Source organism: Pongo pygmaeus, chromosome 22 (genome assembly GCF_028885625.2).
Source record: "Pongo pygmaeus isolate AG05252 chromosome 22, NHGRI_mPonPyg2-v2.0_pri, whole genome shotgun sequence".
Lineage (NCBI taxonomy): Eukaryota > Metazoa > Chordata > Mammalia > Primates > Hominidae > Pongo > Pongo pygmaeus.
The window spans coordinates 29,401,449-29,419,621 of NC_072395.2; the positions used below are offsets into that span (position 1 = coordinate 29,401,449).

General features: G+C 34.3%; 1 long non-coding RNA gene across 1 annotated transcript in view; it reads right to left on the reverse strand.

The window, feature by feature from the left end:
- Nucleotides 1–18,173, reverse strand: part of LOC129022468 (uncharacterized) — a 135,517-nt gene that overhangs the window by 73,426 nt on the left and 43,918 nt on the right. Inside the window, exon 2 of the long non-coding RNA XR_008496438.1 lies at nucleotides 690–830. This is a non-coding gene — a long non-coding RNA (uncharacterized LOC129022468). The remainder of the gene's footprint in view (nucleotides 1–689; nucleotides 831–18,173) is intronic.

Below are 18,173 nucleotides of genomic sequence, written 5' to 3' on the forward strand. Positions count from 1 at the left end.
ATTCCTGAATAGTGCAACTCCGAATTGCACCCATGGACATATAGGGAAATCCAAAACTATTAGTTATTAGGTTTCCAGAGAGATGATAGAAAATGTGAATCTATGTGACTTAAAGGGTCTTGAATATATTTTGGAGAAGGTATTTGTATCATGTCATTTGTGTACCTTGATACTTTTAAAGTTAGATACCCATTCTTGGCACTAGCACTCGTCTTTCCTAAACTTAACTCCACTTTATGCCCATGTATCTCTGCAAAATGCAGCATTTCTATTGACATCAAAGCAGGTTCTAAACCTTGATGCATTCTGAAGATGAGGACAGTGACTGGGGACACTGGGGGCAGAGGGGAGGGTTCAATAGAAATCTATTCTCTTAGGTTACATCATAAACATGTTTTATTTCAAGCGCTGTTAATACTTAAAGCAAAGAGAGGAAAATTCCCAGGGTACATTACATCTTAAACTATTTGAACCACAAAAGTAAACATTCAGGGAATAGATCTATTTAAGTGTTTTGTCAATACCAGCTTTAGTATTGCCACTGGGCTTTATAAGATTTTTAAGACTTAGATTTCTTCCTTTTCTAAAGAAGCTTTGGAGCTAAATTTAAGTTATTATCAATTTGAGGACTAGACTATTTTTTAAGGTCTGACTTATCATTTGAAAAGAGTTTAAGAATTTTAACTTACTCTTTTCCCCCCAAGAGTACTCATGTAGATTTTTCTATTCTTCCTTTCAAATCCCACACAAGATATATCCATTGTGTCTTATTGCCAACCAGAACTCTTCCTGTGTTGCTTTAATCTTATTTCCTTTGGCATAGAGCAGCCCTAAAAAGGATACGAGACGAATAAAAAAATTCATGAGTTTTTATAAAATAAACCCAGGGGTTTGTTTTAAAAACAAATACTAAATGTTATTTCAGGAAAGTCTTGCCATTTTAGTAGAATCTGTAAAGGAAAAACATTTTCGACATCACGCTTACATATTGGGTTAATAGCAGCCTATACAAACATAATCTTTCTTATTTTCTTTTTAAGAAAAAAAGAGATATATGCTGATATACATCATATATAAATACACATATGCACAAATTATGAGTTCTTGTTTAAAATCACTTAACAAAAAGATGAAACACAAACACTGACCAAATATAAATGGATTAATTCAGAGTTTAGAAAAATAGTTCCCAGGGATTTCAAGGCCCCAAAAAAAGAAGTCATTTTAACCTTATCAAAAACAGAATTAACTTCACACTAGTCAACTGATTTTCTAAGCAAATTGGAGTGAAATAAATGACACAGAAAAGTACTTTGAAAGCAGGTCAGATCTGGGAGTCTTATAGGCAATTTTGTATATTTATAGGCAGTTTTATATATTTATAATAGAAATATATACTATATAATATACATAATATATTATATTTTATATAATATAAATATATAAGATATTATATAATATAAATATACAATATATGAGACATTATTTTACATATCTTAATTTATATATATATACAAATATATAAATTACCCATCTTCAGGTATTCCTCTATGGCAACACAAGTGATATATACATGAGGTTTATTTGGCTTATGGTTCTGTGGGCTGTACAAGAAGCATGGTGTACTTCTGGTGAAGGCTTCAGGCTGCTTCCAGGCAGAAGAAGAAAGGGAGCCAGCATGTGCAGAGATCACATGCTAAGAGAGGGAGCAAGAGAGAGAGATGAGAGGAAGGTGCCAGGCTCTTTTTAATAACCAGCTCTCATAGGAACTAATGGAATGAGAACTCACTCACTTCCTCCAGGAACGGCATTAATCTGTTCATGAGGGATCTGTCCCCACGACCCAAATTCTTCCCAGTTAGGCTCCACTTCAACACTGAGGGTCAAATTTCAACATGAGATTTGGAGGGTCAAATATCCAAACTATAGCACCATTATATTCCCAAAGTCTATGCCCTTCCCCCTACAACAGACAAATATTCTAATGGATTTAACACTATTTTGTTTGTATGTGTCCTTTCAAAATGCATGTTTTGATTGCACATACATTTTTAGTGTGAATAAATTGGGTTTTTAATAAAAATCCTTTTTATTTTTTATGGACACTACATTTTGAGAATACATGTATGTTGATATTTATATATTTAAAACATTTCTCCATAGTATATATCTAATTTTCTACCAGAACCACCTGGAAATATGCACTCTCAAAGCATGTGGAAACCGAATAAGTGAGAAGGAAAATCAATTCAGTGTCACCTAATCTTTCACTACAAAGAGTAAAGTGAGTTATATTTAATATACAAAATTAATGAAGTACTTTGAGTGTGCTTACACTACACATGCTCAGAGCATTCACATGTTTACGTTTAGGGATATTACAGGATTTTGCTTGATATGCAGCATATAGCCTGCTGTAGAGAAACTATAAAAAAAACTGGGAGAATAAATAATAAGAACTAGAGATGGGTTATAGAGCAGTAACAAGGATTAAAATAAAAATTAAGTTCCTTTTTAATCACTGGCAAATAGTAAACCTTTTCTTGGGAAACAAGAAAGTATCATTATTTAAACAAGTTTTGTATAACTTCTTTTATAAACTAATTTCTTTCTTCTTTAAAAACTAAGTTTATGGAGCTTGAACTACAGTACAGTCATTTTAATTTTATTTTGATAAGGATCCAGCAGGTTTGTGGTTATTATCCCCATTTTGTTGGTAAAGAAACTGAGGTGTTAAGAATGTGAAAAAGTCAGGGAGCTAACGCAAGGGAGGAATTAATTCAAACCTAGGTTTGGAGGAACACAGGCTTTAGTCAGAAATACTTTGTTCAAATCCTAAAACACTGCTACTTATCAATTCTCTGACATTTGGCAAGTTACCTACATTCTCTGTGCCTTGGTTCCTAATCTGTCCAATGAAGTTACTGATGCCTATTTAAAGAATTGCTGTGAGTGTTACAGGGAGTACGTAACTGGCACTTATTTATTTATTTATTCTCACTAAGCCCACATATTTCATAGCTGAAACAGGATTTGAACCCATGCTTTTGGGTATTAATTCACTATTTGTTCCAGGAGACTAGTTACATCCTTAACTAATCAACATACAATATTCTTATATCCAAAGTATCTGACGTCTAAATTACACCTTGTATCTTGGTCTTATTCTCTCTTCTCAATGCCTATTGGCCATAGTAGTCCTCCTCTACCACCAGAGTAATCTTCCTTCTGGCCCTGTGACTTGATCATGTTACTAATTTTAGCAGGAAAATACTATACTTAAAACCCTTCACAACCGGACCTGTGACTGCTTTTGAAATTCATCTGCTCCTATTGCTTGGGCTCCAGCTTGGGGCAGGTCTGGTTTTTAATCCCATCTTCACTTTGACTCATGAATTCACTTACTCCCACATGTATCTGCATCTTTGTTTCACATATCCACCTTTCTTTAAGGCCTGTGAAGCCTTTTTCCTTCCCCCTAACATAAACACAGCTTCTTTGAATCTTTGCACTTTTTTTTTTTTTAATAGAGTCTCACTGTTGTCCAGGCTGGAGTGCATAGAGTCTCACTCTGCTGTCCAGGGTGGAGTGCAGTGCTGCAGTCACAGCTCACTGCAGCCTTGACCTCCTGGGCTCAAGCAATCCTCCCACCTCAGCCTCCCATGTAGCTAGGCCTACAGGCATGTGCTGTCACACCCGGCTAGTTGGCTTTCTTTCTTTCTTTCTCTTTCTTTTTCTTTCTTTCTTTCTTTTTTCTTTCTTTTCTTTCCTTTTTTTTTTCTTAGTTTTCTCTTTCTTTTCTCTTTCTTTTCTTTTCTCTTTTCTTTTCTTTCCTCTTTTCTTTTCTTTTCTTTCATAGAGAAGGAGTCCTGCTTTGTTGCCCAGCTGGTCTTGAACTCCTGGGCTCAAGCAATCCTCCTACATCAGCCTCCCAAAGTGCTGGGATTATAGGCGTTAGCTACCACACCCAGTGAGTCATTGAACTCAGAACAAAGTTTTCTTCTTCTTCTATGACATGTACATAGAACTTCAAATTATAGACATTTGTATTCTTAACTCATTCTCCCTATTTAACTACAGCTTCTCGAAAACAAATTTTCTTACCATTTCTTGTCACTTAATGCAGCATGAGACCTTATGTATGGTTGGTACTTAGTAAATATTAAATGAACATAACTAAATTAAAAGCTTGAAGGTTTTCACTTCTGGGTTGCAAGACCTGTGTTTCTTAAACTACTTTGGCCTTCCAGGTAACTTTTATAAAATCAAAATAAATTATCAAGAAGATGACAAAGAACAATTGATAAATAAAAGAGTTAAACTTTCAGAAAGCAGTGACAGCATTCATTTTACTCACAAGCCAAGACAGCTCAACAACAATTAAACGCTACTGAAGTAAGTTGGGATTCTTGGTGAAACAACATTGCATAATATCTCACAGTGGCTTTAAGTCACCACAGTGCAGTGGGTGAAAGCATTTTCCACTTGGAATCTAAGGCAACTTAAAAGGATTATTGATTTTTCCCTCTACTTATAAATGACAGTCACATATTAGGAGTGAAAGCTGCAGACCCAACATAATGACCTTTCTACTTGGCTTCTTTTTCCTAACATAAACAGAATCACTTTCTGTGGTTAAGATGATATTAAGCAGTCAATCTTGTAACTGTGTGAGTGTGTGTGACTGCCTGCTCCTTGAGAGCAAAAATTAGTAGCAACATTTTTAATTTTAAAAATTTTGGTTCTGTTCACTTAGCATTAGAAATCTCAATATCTAATCGTGTGTTTTCTCTTCCTGCTCCGGTGTTGAAAAGTCTTGTGTTTACTTAACGCCTCATCACTAATACACAAGTTCAGCTTCAAACAGTCACTTTATTGAAGACATAAGACCTGGCTTGACCTTGTTTGAGATGTAAGATTTAAAATAAACTTATCGTTTCCTGATGCATTATCATAAGAAGAAAGATTCTAAAATACAAAATAGTGGGAAAGCCCATATTAAAACTGCCCTCCAAAACAAAGGCTGTGGGGTTGACAAAGTCATTAAAATCAGATTTTGTTTTGTCTGTCAGATTGCAATTTCGTGATTTAATTAGGGATTTTCTGAAAACAGGTTGAGGCTTGGTGGATTTCCTGCTCTTTGTTGCTAGTTCCCTTCTCAGGGATTTAAAATGACTGTATTTTCTCCAGCTTCTCACTCTTTTGAGTGAACTCTGAATTATTTCTGTGTTTATTTTAAGATTTTCTTTCTTTCTTCACTATTCAATGACATCTAGCTTCTATTTTAATGATAGAAAAGTAATGATCTTGGGTGATCATCTGCAACTGCTTCACTGTAAGCAAGCAGGAACATTTTTGTGATTTGAAAGGTACCAAGTAGATCCTTTCTCTGTCTGAAACTGTTATCTCTAACACACACACACACACACACACACACACACACACACACACACACACACTGCCAGTTGTTATGTCTGAAGTTCTCCCATTGAAGGGCTCCCATCAGTTTATTCTAACAAACGCAAGTTTCACATACCATGTGATAGTCATCCCTTTAGATATTGAAATTACAAAAATAATATCTGCAATTTACCCAGCACTAATTATGCATCAAGCACAGAACTAAGTGTTCTATTTATATTCTCTCATTTCATCCTCACATCATCACAATGAGGTAAATATTAGAACCCTCAATTTCCATATGAAGAAAGTGAGGACCAGAGAAGTAAGTGACTTGGCCAAGGTCAAAGAGCCTGTAAGTGCTAAAATGAGCAGGTTTTTCTGATTTCAAAGATTGAGCTCTACCTGACACTGCTTCTGTGAATAAGGAAGTCCCTGTCAAGAGGTTGATAGCCAGAGACAAAATGGAAATAATTCTTAAGCGTTTGAAAAGAGCCTTCAATTTTGGCAAGAATCCCATTTTTACAGATAAGAAAACAGGTTCAGGGGATTTTCAAAGTTTCTCAGGCTTATAAACCTAGTGTGTCAGTTACCAATTTGTAATGTCTCAGCTTCAAATCTACTCTCCATTGCCTGGTATTCAGGATAGAAACAGACCCTGGGTATTAGTTTTCTATAGTTTCCATAACAAAGTACCACAAGCAGGGCAACTTAAACAATAGGAATTTATTTTCTGTTCTAGAGGCTAGAAGTCTGAGATCAAGGTGTTGGCAGGCTTGGTTTAATTGAGGCCTATCTCCTTGGCTTGCAGATGGCTGTCTTCTCCCTGTGTCGTTACATGGTCTTCTCTCTGTACGTCTGCGTCCTAATTTCTTCCTATAAGGACATTAGTCATATTGGATCAGCTGTCACTCTAACGAACTCAGCTAGCCTCAATTACCTGTTTAAAGATCTTATCTCCAGACACAGTGCTATCCTGAGGTACTAGGGTTTGAAACTTCCACATGTAAATTTTGGGAGACACAATTCAGCCCATAACACTCTGTAAATTTTTTCTTTTGCAGCTGCATAGTATTAAATTTTGTCAGTAGAAGGTGCAGAAGACACACTGGAAGAGAAAGGGTTTCTCATCCTGGTTCTGGTATGCTGCACTAGACAAGCCCCTGTAGCATATGCAGCACAGCCTCTGCAGAACCAGGCTCCTGTAGTATGTTTGGCTTCTGCAGCACATGGCTCCAGCAACACCTATCAGACAGCAGCACATGGCAGTTCCCCACGGACAGCTGCTACCAGCTTCCTCTTATAAGGCTTTTAGGTAAAGGATCACCAGCATGGGACCTACCATGAGCAGCTTCTCCAGGCGCCCTCTTGGGTGGCTGCACAACAGAATCCTGCTAGCCAGCCCGGCACCGCCCCATCCATGGCTTCTCTAGAGAACTTCCTTGGGGCAGCTTCACAGTGAGTTCCAAGGTACAGCAGCTCTCCAGAGCAGCTTCCCCCAGCAGCTAAGAGAGGGGCTTCTCAGTAAATGCTGCCAACATGGCACCTCCTGGTGGATGACTTTCCCTGGAACTTTTCTGGAATCCCCTTGGGTGTCCTTGCAGTCTTGTGAACATCTCTGCCATACAGTGAGCTACTGCTGCACTGTCTCCAATGAAATCCAGACAGTCTCAGGATGGGAAGGGGCATCCAGATTTGATTTTTTTTTATTCCTTGGATATTGTTTTTCATACCCAGGGGGAAGTGGCTGTTTCCTATACCTACTATTCTTCTATTTATTGTTATTTTTTTAATGTCTTTACTTCTAGTCAATCTCCTGTTAGTCTAATACCCTGTTAATAATTTCTTATATTAATTGTGTCTTTTTAAAATTATCTTTAAATTCAAAAAAAACTTTGTGTTTTCTATCTACCAATTAGACCCTAACTAATATAACTGGTAAGTGGCAAACCCAGTACCCAGAAAATCCTATAAAAAAAAGGAAAATGCATAGGTGTTATAAAGATTGAAAAGGAAAATGTAAAACTGTCATTCTTTCCAGAGGATAAGGTCATTTATCTAGAAATGCCAGCAGAATGGAGATGAGGACCATAGATGACAGAAATACAATGGAAAAGAAATTAACAAAATTTAAACTGCAGTTCCTTACATAAATTAACAATGATAAATAGCTATAAACTTGGGATTATAATTAATTTGTCTCTCTACCAAAATTCTAAAAAGTGTAGAATTTAAGAAAATAAAAGTCTATAGGAATGAATGACATCAGCTAGGGAAGAGTTTTATAAGCAGAAGCAAGAGGGCTGATATCAATGAGAAATGTAGTAGAGATAGAATAGCCAGCAAAGAGACTGACAAGGAAGGAACAAGAAAAAATGTAGGCATATAATGTGGAATCCTAGTAAAAAGGAATCAGCAGAACTGTGGACTGTGAGCCAAATCTGACCATCCTCCCACCCACACCCTCCAACCTTCTACCCCTACCTGTTTTTGGACAGCTCCTGAGCTAAGAATCAGTTTTATGCTAAAACAGAAAAGTTGAATAGTTTCAACAGAGACTGTTTGGCAGCCAAAGTCTAAAATATTATCACCTAGCACTTTACAGGAAAAGTGTAATGACCCTGCTAAAGAAGTGTCTCAAATGCTTTTGTGAGACAGAGTAAACTGCGGACAAAAATATGACCATTTGTTTGCTCGAATTCTGTGTCCTCTGAAAGTGAATTTCACATCCCTAAAACACAGATCAGATATAATCTAAACTTTTTCTCCTTAAAATTGAACTTTACCAACTCTTGAACTCCCATTCTCTAAAATTCAGGATATACTCAGTCTCATTTCATATACTTATCCTATCTAGGGATAATCTAAATTCCAGGCAGCTTACTTACCCCTCTAAAATTGAGGAGAAGGCCAGCCTGGTCTGCAGCAATCCTCCATTCTACTGATCTCTATCAAGATGCACATCCCTCACCAACCTTTGATGGCTGGCATTGACCTCTGGTGTATTATCTACCCTTTGATCACCAGGTTGATGCCAGCCATACGCTATCTTCATCACACCAATTATGCCAGTGAAGTCTTCCAGCTTACTCACCATTCCTTTTTCACCTCTCTCACTTAGACTCTAGGCAACTTTGCTGTGCTTTTTCATGTACCATACTGGATGGGCAGAAATCTGTGAGAGCTTACCCCTCTACTGACATCCTTCTATTCAACAAGCTTCTCTAGGGGCTTGGGTTCACACCAGGCCACCCCAAGAAAGCAAAGCACAAGTGTTGTTCAGCCCAAACTTATCAGAAACAGAGAGAAAGTGTGTCTATGATTTTTGAACTTGCTGAGAGACATTCTCCAAGGTCTGACTCTTCATTTTCTCTCACAATTCTGAAGCCTTTCCCAATTTTAACAATTCTTTCAATGGAAGAAAAACTAATTCTTACAACATTTTTATTTTTTAATTATCTTTAATATAGCAGAAAAAGTAATGAATGAGGTGATATCATGGCATATTTCATGTGTATTAAAAATTAATAAAGGAATTTTATTAAAAACTTAATGCCCATAAATTTTACAACTTAGATAAAATAGACAATTTCCTTAAAAGGCATAAATTACCAAACTCAATAAAGAGAAAATAAATAACTCAGACAGCTGTATGTATTATATGAATTGAAATTGTATTTAACAGTCTTTCCCAAAAGAAAACTAGAGATCCAAATATTTTCACTGGTGACTTCTACCTACGTTTATGAATAAAATAATGCCAAGTCCACATTAACTCTTCCAAAAATTAAAGAAGATGAAATACTCATTGTATGAAGCAAGGATTACTCTGATACCAAAACAAAATATATTACAAGAAAAGAAAACAAGAAAAAGAAAACAAGGAAAAGAAAACAACAGACCATATCCCTCATAAATGTAGCTGCAAATATTCTAAACAAAATTTTAGCAAATCAAATTTTACAATACATTGAGATGATAATACATCATAACCAAGTTGAGTTTTTCTCATAAATGCAAGGTTGGCTTTATATCTTCAAAAAAAATCAATGTATTAAAAGACTTAAAAAATAAAAGCCATGTGACCATGTCAATAAATGCAAAAAAAAAAAAAAAAAGCCTTTGACGAATTCTAACACCCATTTCTGACAAAAATAAATAAAACTCTCCATATCAGGAATGAAAGTGAACTTTCTCAAACTGATAAAAAGCATCTACAAAAAAAGTGGAGCTAACATCATATTTAATTGTATAAGTTAAAGTAAGAGCAGAATGTGAATTGTGTTGATGTCAGGTTAAAAACCAATACTTTGTCCTACAGGCCAGAGATGGCCTATTGGTTTTATTTCAAATGCCAAATCTAGTAAACTACATTGACAAGAATTCTGAGACCACATTCAATCTGTGCAAGAAATAGAGTTTTAAGATAAGGGCAATATGAAATGGTACGTGTCTGTTATCCTTGCTACAAACAATAGGAAATTACTGACAGTATAGGAACCACATCAGTAGAGAACACAATAGAATCTCAAACTTGAAGGGACATAAACATTTAAACTTGTGTTCTATTTTTATTTTTATTTTTTATTTTACTTTAAGTTCTGGGACACATGTGCAGAACCCGCAGGTTTGTTACATAGGTATACATGTGCCATGGTGGTTTGCTGTACCTATCAACCTGTCATCTAGGTTTTAAACCCCATATGCATTAGGTATTTCTCCTAATGCTCTCTCTCCCCTTGTCCCCCACCCCCTAACAGGCCCCAGTGTGTGATGTTCCTCTCCCGGTGTCCATGTGTTCTCATTGTTCAACTCCCACTTATGAGTGAGAACATATGGTGTCAAACTTGCATTTTAAAAAGAACATACTGATGAGGGGGTGCAGAATAACTCATATAAGAGATTAAATATGAAGCTAGTATTATACTCGCAGTAATGGGGTGCCTTTCCAAGATTTAATAAAAGGATAGACTACTTATCCCTACAAAGATAAGAGCAAAGATATTATGAACCATATTAAAGAGGCCAAATAATTCTTAGACTAAAACTCTAAAAGAGCTCAGTGAGGGCTTGGTCATAGATCAAGAAATAATTTATTAATCAAAAGGAGGTTGACAATTATTATGATTATTGAAAATGAATCATCAATAAAGAAATATCAGTTGGTCTATAGCACTTTTCAATGGAAAGGATGTGCTGAACTATAAAAGGAATTGTCTGGTACTCACGGCCACTATGACTCCAAGGTGTTATAAGTTCATTAGACTTTCATAGCTCCATAAGACTAGTCATTAAAATCATCTGATCAACACCCCTTACTCTGATTCTATTCCTACCATCAACTTTCTGGTTTTCTTTTGGTTTGCATGTGATTTACCTTTAAAGAAAGTATACTGATTATTGAACTCTGCTCTCTGGTTCAATTTGTTTTGTATTATTAATTTCAAAATTAGCATTACATTTTATAAAGGCATTTATTATGACTTAGGTAGTTAAGTTTCAGCACCCTCTAAACTCTACATATATTAACTCCCATGTTTCTAAGACCCCTCTAATCCTGAATTGTAATGACTAAACAAAGTTACCACTACTATGGAAATATACAGCTCTGTCTCACTGCTTACCTCCAAATTGTAACAAACAGCATAATACATATTTGTTTTGTTGTAGTATAAAGAAGGGTGGAATATATATATAAGCATAATAAAGATCTTAACATTAATTCCCTTGCTATGTACCCCAAACCCAGGTAAAAATACGTTGTGGAACACGGTAAGAATAATACAATTATTGTGTTAAAAACAAAAAAAACTATCACATACTTTTTAATTTTAGAACTAAATTGACCATTACAAAAGATAAGAAGACATTGCCTAGAAATCTGATGATCTAATGTGATATATTTCGCTCTTCTCCCCCTTCTGGTATTGAACAATGAAAAAACAAAATGTTACCAAAAATAGCTACCTTACTCGAATATAATTGTCCATGCTGAATTAATTTTTAATTAATTTTGGATATGTAAGCATTGTGATATCCCTTTAAAGAATATTAAACATTTAAATTATATTCTCCCTTAATCAACTTATTATATTAAGAAAACAAAACAATTATTTTTACAACTTCAGCCTTCATTGGCTTTCTTTTTTCTTGATTTCCATGAAGACTTTAAGGGCATGTTCTCATTAGGTCCACATATTTGCTCATTTTTCATTTTTTGAAATTAAAAAATATATATATATGAATGATATCAGGCATACTTTTGGCACTTCTCCATTTTAAAGCTTACAAATGGAGTTCAAGATAACAAACTGCCAAAGACTGTAGGGAAAACAGAGAGCAAACATTGAGTGTGCCAAGCAAGTTGTTTGCCATCAGTCATATTGACATAATGTGCCTACACTGAGAGAGACATAACAGCATCCTGCTAGATAATTCTAGGGAAAGGGGGTGAAAGCTTAATAGAACAATTAGTGGGTTATTTTTTTACCTATTTAAAGAATGATTACAAAATGACTTCTTAGTTTGGATTGCTGATTGACATGGACTCATTTACAGTCAAGAGTTTTTAGCACAACACCCGGAGAAAGAGATATGGATGTAACCACACCAGGATTGTGTTTTTATGTGACCCAGGAGATAACCTTGAAACAACAAAGATAACAAATTGAAAACTGGCATATTTTTATATAAAAAACATAATTTTTACCCTCAAGAAATTTACAATAAGATATAAAATTTGAAAATTTTAATTTAAGGAAGTCTATGCACATTCTTTTTCTCTTATTTGCCAATAAATTTACAAATATTAGCTAACTTAAGAGAGTTCTGAGAAATAAGTAAAAGATGAAAACTATACAAAGAACAACAAAACTTTCTTATTTCCTATTTTGAGGAAAAAAGTATTCATCTCAAAGGCTTAGTTTGGTAGTGGTAGACAGTCCCGATATTATTTTAGAACTTGCCTGATTGGCTGGAGATATTACATAAGGGTATCTACATCATAGGATCAGGAAAACTCACATTCTTTGATTCATTCAGCTAGTTAGCCCCTATAGTGTGGAGTACAAGTTTAGGGTGAACAAAAATACACATACAGAAATTATGTCATAACATGATAAAATAAAATGTAATAAAAATAATGAACGTTATATGGCTGAAATGCCCTTCGTTTAATTCCCAGACTGATTATTAAGATATTCAACTGACCAGTTTAAAGCCAGACAGCTAAAACTTCTACCTAGATGTGTCGTGCACTGCAAACCCATCATGCTGAAAGTTCGATTCACTATATATTCATCTAAAAATTATTTTTAGAACATACTATGTTCAAGGCAATGTGATTTTCCTTCTCCTTTTTTCTACTCCCGTGTTCAGAAAACATAACACATGAAAGTAGACCAAAGACTAAATATTACCGGCTACTATATTCACCAAGATCAGTTTTTATCAAGTATTTGTACTTCTTCATAAGTATGGACATTATTCAGCAAATAATTGTACAAAATAACCTATAAGCTTGGCTGGTTGCCTTTGGTTCCCTCTATACCTTCTTGTTTCAGAAACTTCCCATCTCAGTATGGTACGATATCCACAGGTCCTTGTTTGTGGAATCTCCACAGTGGCTCTCCATCAGTGTCAGGGTTTTTATTGGCTTTAGTAAAATCAAAGGCATATAACTATCCTTCTTGGAAAGTGTAGAATTTTGTTTCTATCATAAAATGTTTTCATATGATTGATGATATGCCAGAAATATCACTGCTTTACAATACATACATCTAGAAATAGTGAGGGTATTTCAAAATTTTGGTTTATACCCCAAAAAGACAGTAAGAATAAAAGATGTGTTAACTGATGAATTCAGTGAATAATCTCTAAATGGAATTCTCTCATTCTTTTCTTACTACTATACCCCCTTTTATAATTTCCTGTCTCTGAACAAGCATGTGCATGTGTATTCACATGTGCACACACAGAGAAACTTACATGAATCACTTTTTTTACTAGAACCTGAAATTGTTTCCTCTACTTAAGGTCTATGATACTTGACACTATTAAATGGTGGGCTCTTTTTCCATTTTAGTTTTCTTTTACTTTACTTGCTATGTAACAATAAATATTTACACCCTACTGACCAAGATTTTAAAAAAAAGAGGGAAAGGAAAATAAAATGTTAGCTCTGTTTGTGGTATTCACTTAACCTTTTTCAAAATGAATTCCATAGTATTGAAAGATAAGAAAAAAATTATCTTACTTGGCAAGGCCAAATTTATTATAAACTATATTTGTTCATTTTGCAAGTTAGTTTTTGCTAAAAGAAGAAATTTATAATCCTCAGAAATCTATGAACACAGATCATAATATTGGCAAAAATAATTCTCTAAAAATATTTGGTATGTTTATAACTGGTATGCTGTCTTTTGGAAATTACTTAAGCATCAGATAATATAAAAATTGTTTTTATCCCTCTCTAATAACAGTATTTATAACTTGTAACTACTTATATAAGACATGATGGCACTAGTAAAAGAGTAAAGTATCAAATAGGAATATTATATTATTTAGGGTAAGGTAAGGTAAAGTAATAAATAAAATCAAAATTTTAGCAGTTTAATACAACTGAAGTTTATTTCTCAGTCGTAAGTGTGCGCTCCTGGTTGGTGGAGACTCTTCCTCATGCTATAATTTAGGGACCCAAACTTTTTCTAAACTGTGACTCTGCTCTGTCCTAAAGGCTTCAACATTATTACCTGGCTCTAGGTGTATGAGACAGGCGCCATTGCTTCTTAAAAGTCATACCTAGAACTTGAACACATCACTTCCTCTCACATTCCAGAATTATTTACAAGGTCATACCTAGCTTCAAGGGAAACTAAGAGATAAAATTCCACCGGGAGCAGCCATCATGCTAAACCATGAAAATGTGCATAACTTTTGGTAGACAAACCTTTAACCCCGTTATGTTCAGATAAGCCCAAAGTATTCAATCAAGAAATACGATTTTTGAATAAGACACAAAAAATTTAGTAGAAGCCATAAAATCTTTTGGAAAACATGTGTTAATACATCTCTGTGGCATACTTGTTTTATTTCTTATATTTCTTAAATTGTTTAAAATTACTGTTTTGTTCACCAAGGGCATCAATTTATTCATTTTACTGCTGACCAAACAAAAATATTGCATAAATATATAATAATGCAACAATGTAACCCTGAGTTTCCTAATCATAATTTCAAGAACATATCTACAGACAGCAAATACATATCTACATTTGTTTCCTGGCTCTTTTTTTATATGAAATTCCAATAGATGTCTATGATCCTGACCATGTGAACAATGACATTAAAAACCAAGATGGAAAACCCATAAATTTTTCGCATTTATCTACTACTTATAAACAGGCAATTTTGGTTGCCTGTGCTTGTGGGTTATTGCTCAAGAAATGCTTTCCCAGACCAATATCCTGTAGATTTTCCCCGATGTTTTCTTGTAGTAGTTTCATAGTTTGAGGTCTTAGATTTAAGTCTTTAATCTAGTTTGACTTGACTTTTGTGTATGGTGAGAGACAGGGGTCCAGTTTCATTATCTTCGGCATATGGATATTTCCAGCACAATCTATTTAAGAGACTCTCCTTTCCCTAGTTTTTCCAGCACAATTTATTTAAGAGACTCTCCTTTCCCTAGTTTTTCCAGCACAATTTATTTAAGAGACTCTCCTTTCCCTAGTGTATGTTCTTGGCACCATGTCAAAAGTGAGTTCACTATAGGTGTGTGGATTTATTTCTGGGTTCTTTGTTCTGTTCCATCGGTCTACGTGTCTGTTTTTATGCCAATACCATGCTGTTTTGTTTACCACAAGTCTGTAGCAAGATCTGAAGTCAAGTAATGTGATTGCTCCAGTTTTGTTCTTTTTGTTTAAGATAGCTGTGGCTATTCTGAGTCTTTCATATAAATTATATGATCTTTTTTCTAATTCTTTGAAGAATAATATTAGTATTTTGGGATAGGGATTGGATTGAATCTATACATTGCTTTGGGTAGTATAGACATTTTAACAATATTGAGTCTTCCAATAAATGAACGTGGAATATTTTTCCATTTCTTTCATTAGTGTTTTATAGTTTTCATTATAGCGATCTTTCCATTCTTTGGGTAATTCCTAGGTATTTATTTTATGCATGGCTATTATAGATCTCATTACTTTTTAATTTCTTTTTCACATTATTCACTGTAGGCATATAGAAATGCTACTGAGTTTTGTATGTTGATTTTCTATCCTACAACTTCACTGACTTTGTTTATCAGTTCTAACAGTTTTCTTATAATCTTTAGGTTTTCCTAATTATAAGATCATATCATGAGCAAACAAGGTTAATTTGACTTATTTCTTTCCAATTTGGATGCCCTTTATATCCTTCTTTTGTCTGATTGCTCTAGCCAGGAATTCCAGTAGTACGTTGAATAACAGTGGTGAAAGTGGGCATCGTGTCATTTTCCAGATCTCAGAGAAAAAGCTTTCAGTTTTTTTTCCCATTTAGTATGATAATACCTGTGGGTCTGTTGTATATGGTTCTTAAATGTATTGAGGTATTTTCCTTCTATTCCCAGTTTTTTGAGGGTTATTATCATGAAGGAATGTTGAATTTTATCAAATGCCTTTTCAGAAACAATGGAAATCATCACAAGGTTTTTGGCCTTCATTCTGTTGATATGATGTATGGTGTTGATTGATTTGTATATGTTGAAGCATCCTTGCCTCCCAGGGATAAATCCTAGTTGGTCAGGATGAATGCCCTTTATAATGTATTGTGGAATGCAGTTTGCTAGTATTTTGTTGAGGATTCTTGCATCAATGTTCATCAGAGATACTGGCCTGCGGTTTTCTTTTTTTGATGTGTCTTTGGTTTTGGTATCAGGGTAACACTGGCCTCATAGAATAAGTTTGAAAGTATTCTCTCATCCTCTATTTTTTGGAATAGTTTGAGTAGGGTTGATATTAGTTCTTCTTTAAGTGTTTGGTAGAATTTGACAGTGAGGCCATCAGGTTCTTTACTGGGAGACTTTCTATTACAGCTTCTATCTCATTGCTTGTTATCAGTATTTTCATGTTTTGGATTTCTTCCTGGTTCAATCTTGGTAGGTTGTATGTACCCAGAAATTTGTTTATTTCTTTTAGATTTTCCAATCTATTGGCGTATAGTTGCATGTAGTACCCATTAATGAGCCTTTGAAGTTCTGCATTATCAGCTGTCTCCTTCTTCATTTCTGATTTTATTTATATAGATCTCCTCTTTTTTTCTTAGTTATTCTGGCTAAAAGTGTGTAATTTTGTGTAATTTTTTTTTAAAAAACAACTTTTTGTTTCATTGACCTTTTGTATTTTTTATTTCAATTTCATTTATTTCTGCTCTGATCCTTATTATTTATTTTCTTCTACTAATTTTGTGTTTGGTCTGCTCTTGCTTTTCTAGTTATTTAGGATGCAATGTTAGATTGTTCATTTGAAGTTTTTCTTATAGCTATAAATTTCCCTCTTAGTACTGATTTTACTGTATCTCATAGGTTTTTGTATGTTGTGTTTACATTATCATTTGTTTCAAGAAATTTTTCAATTTCCTTCAAATTTCTTCATCAACCCACTGGCCATTCAAGAGCCTATTGTTTGATTTCCATGTGTTTCAATAGTTTCCAAAATCCTTCTTTTTATTATTTTCTAATTTTATTTCATTGTGGTTAGAAAAGATGCTTGATATTATTTCAAATGTTTTAATGTTTTAAGATTTGTTTTGTGACCTAACATATGGTCTATTCTGGGGAATGATTCATGTGCTGAGGAAAAAAGTGTGTACTCTGTAGCTCTTGGATAAAATGTTCTTTAAATATCTATTGGATTCATTTGGTCTACAGTGCAGATTATATCTAATGTTTCTTTGTTGATGTTCTGTCTAGAAAATCTGTCCAATGCTCAAAGTGAGATGTTGAGGTCTCCAGCTATTACTTTATTGGGGCCTACCTATCTCTTTAGCTCTAATAATATTTCCTTTATATATATTGGTGGTCTAGCGTTGGGTGCATATATATTTAAAATTGTTATATCCTTTTGCTGAATTTATTTCTTTATTATTTTATAGTGACCTTCCTTGACTCTTCTTATAGTTTTTATCTTGAAGTCTATTTTGTCTGATATAAGTACAGCTACTGCTACTTTTCTCTGGCTTTTGCTGGCATGGAATATCTTTTTTCATCCCTTTATTTTCATTCTATGTGTGTCTTTATAGGTGAAGTATGTTTCTTGTAGGCAACAGATTGATTGATTTTTTTTTTCATCCATGCAGCCATCTTATGTCTTTTGATTGGAGAGTTTAGTCCATTTACATTTACAGTCTTTATTGATAAGTAAGAGCTTACTTCTACCATTTTGTTATTTATTTTTTCTTTTTTTTAGTTGCCTTCTCTTTCTTCTTTCTTTCCTTCTTGTCTTCCTTTAGTGTAGATGGTTTGATTTAGTTTCTTTCTTTTCATTTTTTGTGTCTCCATTGTATGTTTTTTGGTTTAAGGTTGCCATGAGGTTTGCACAATACTGCCTTATGGCCCATTATTTTAACCCAATAACAACCTAACACTGCATAAACAAACAAACAAAAAGAAAATTAATAAAAACTCTACATCTTAACTTTGTCCCCCTACTTTTTAACTTTTTGTTATTTCTACTTATATCTTATTATACTGCCTGTGCCTTGAAAAGTTGTTGTAGTAATTATTTTTTGTTAGT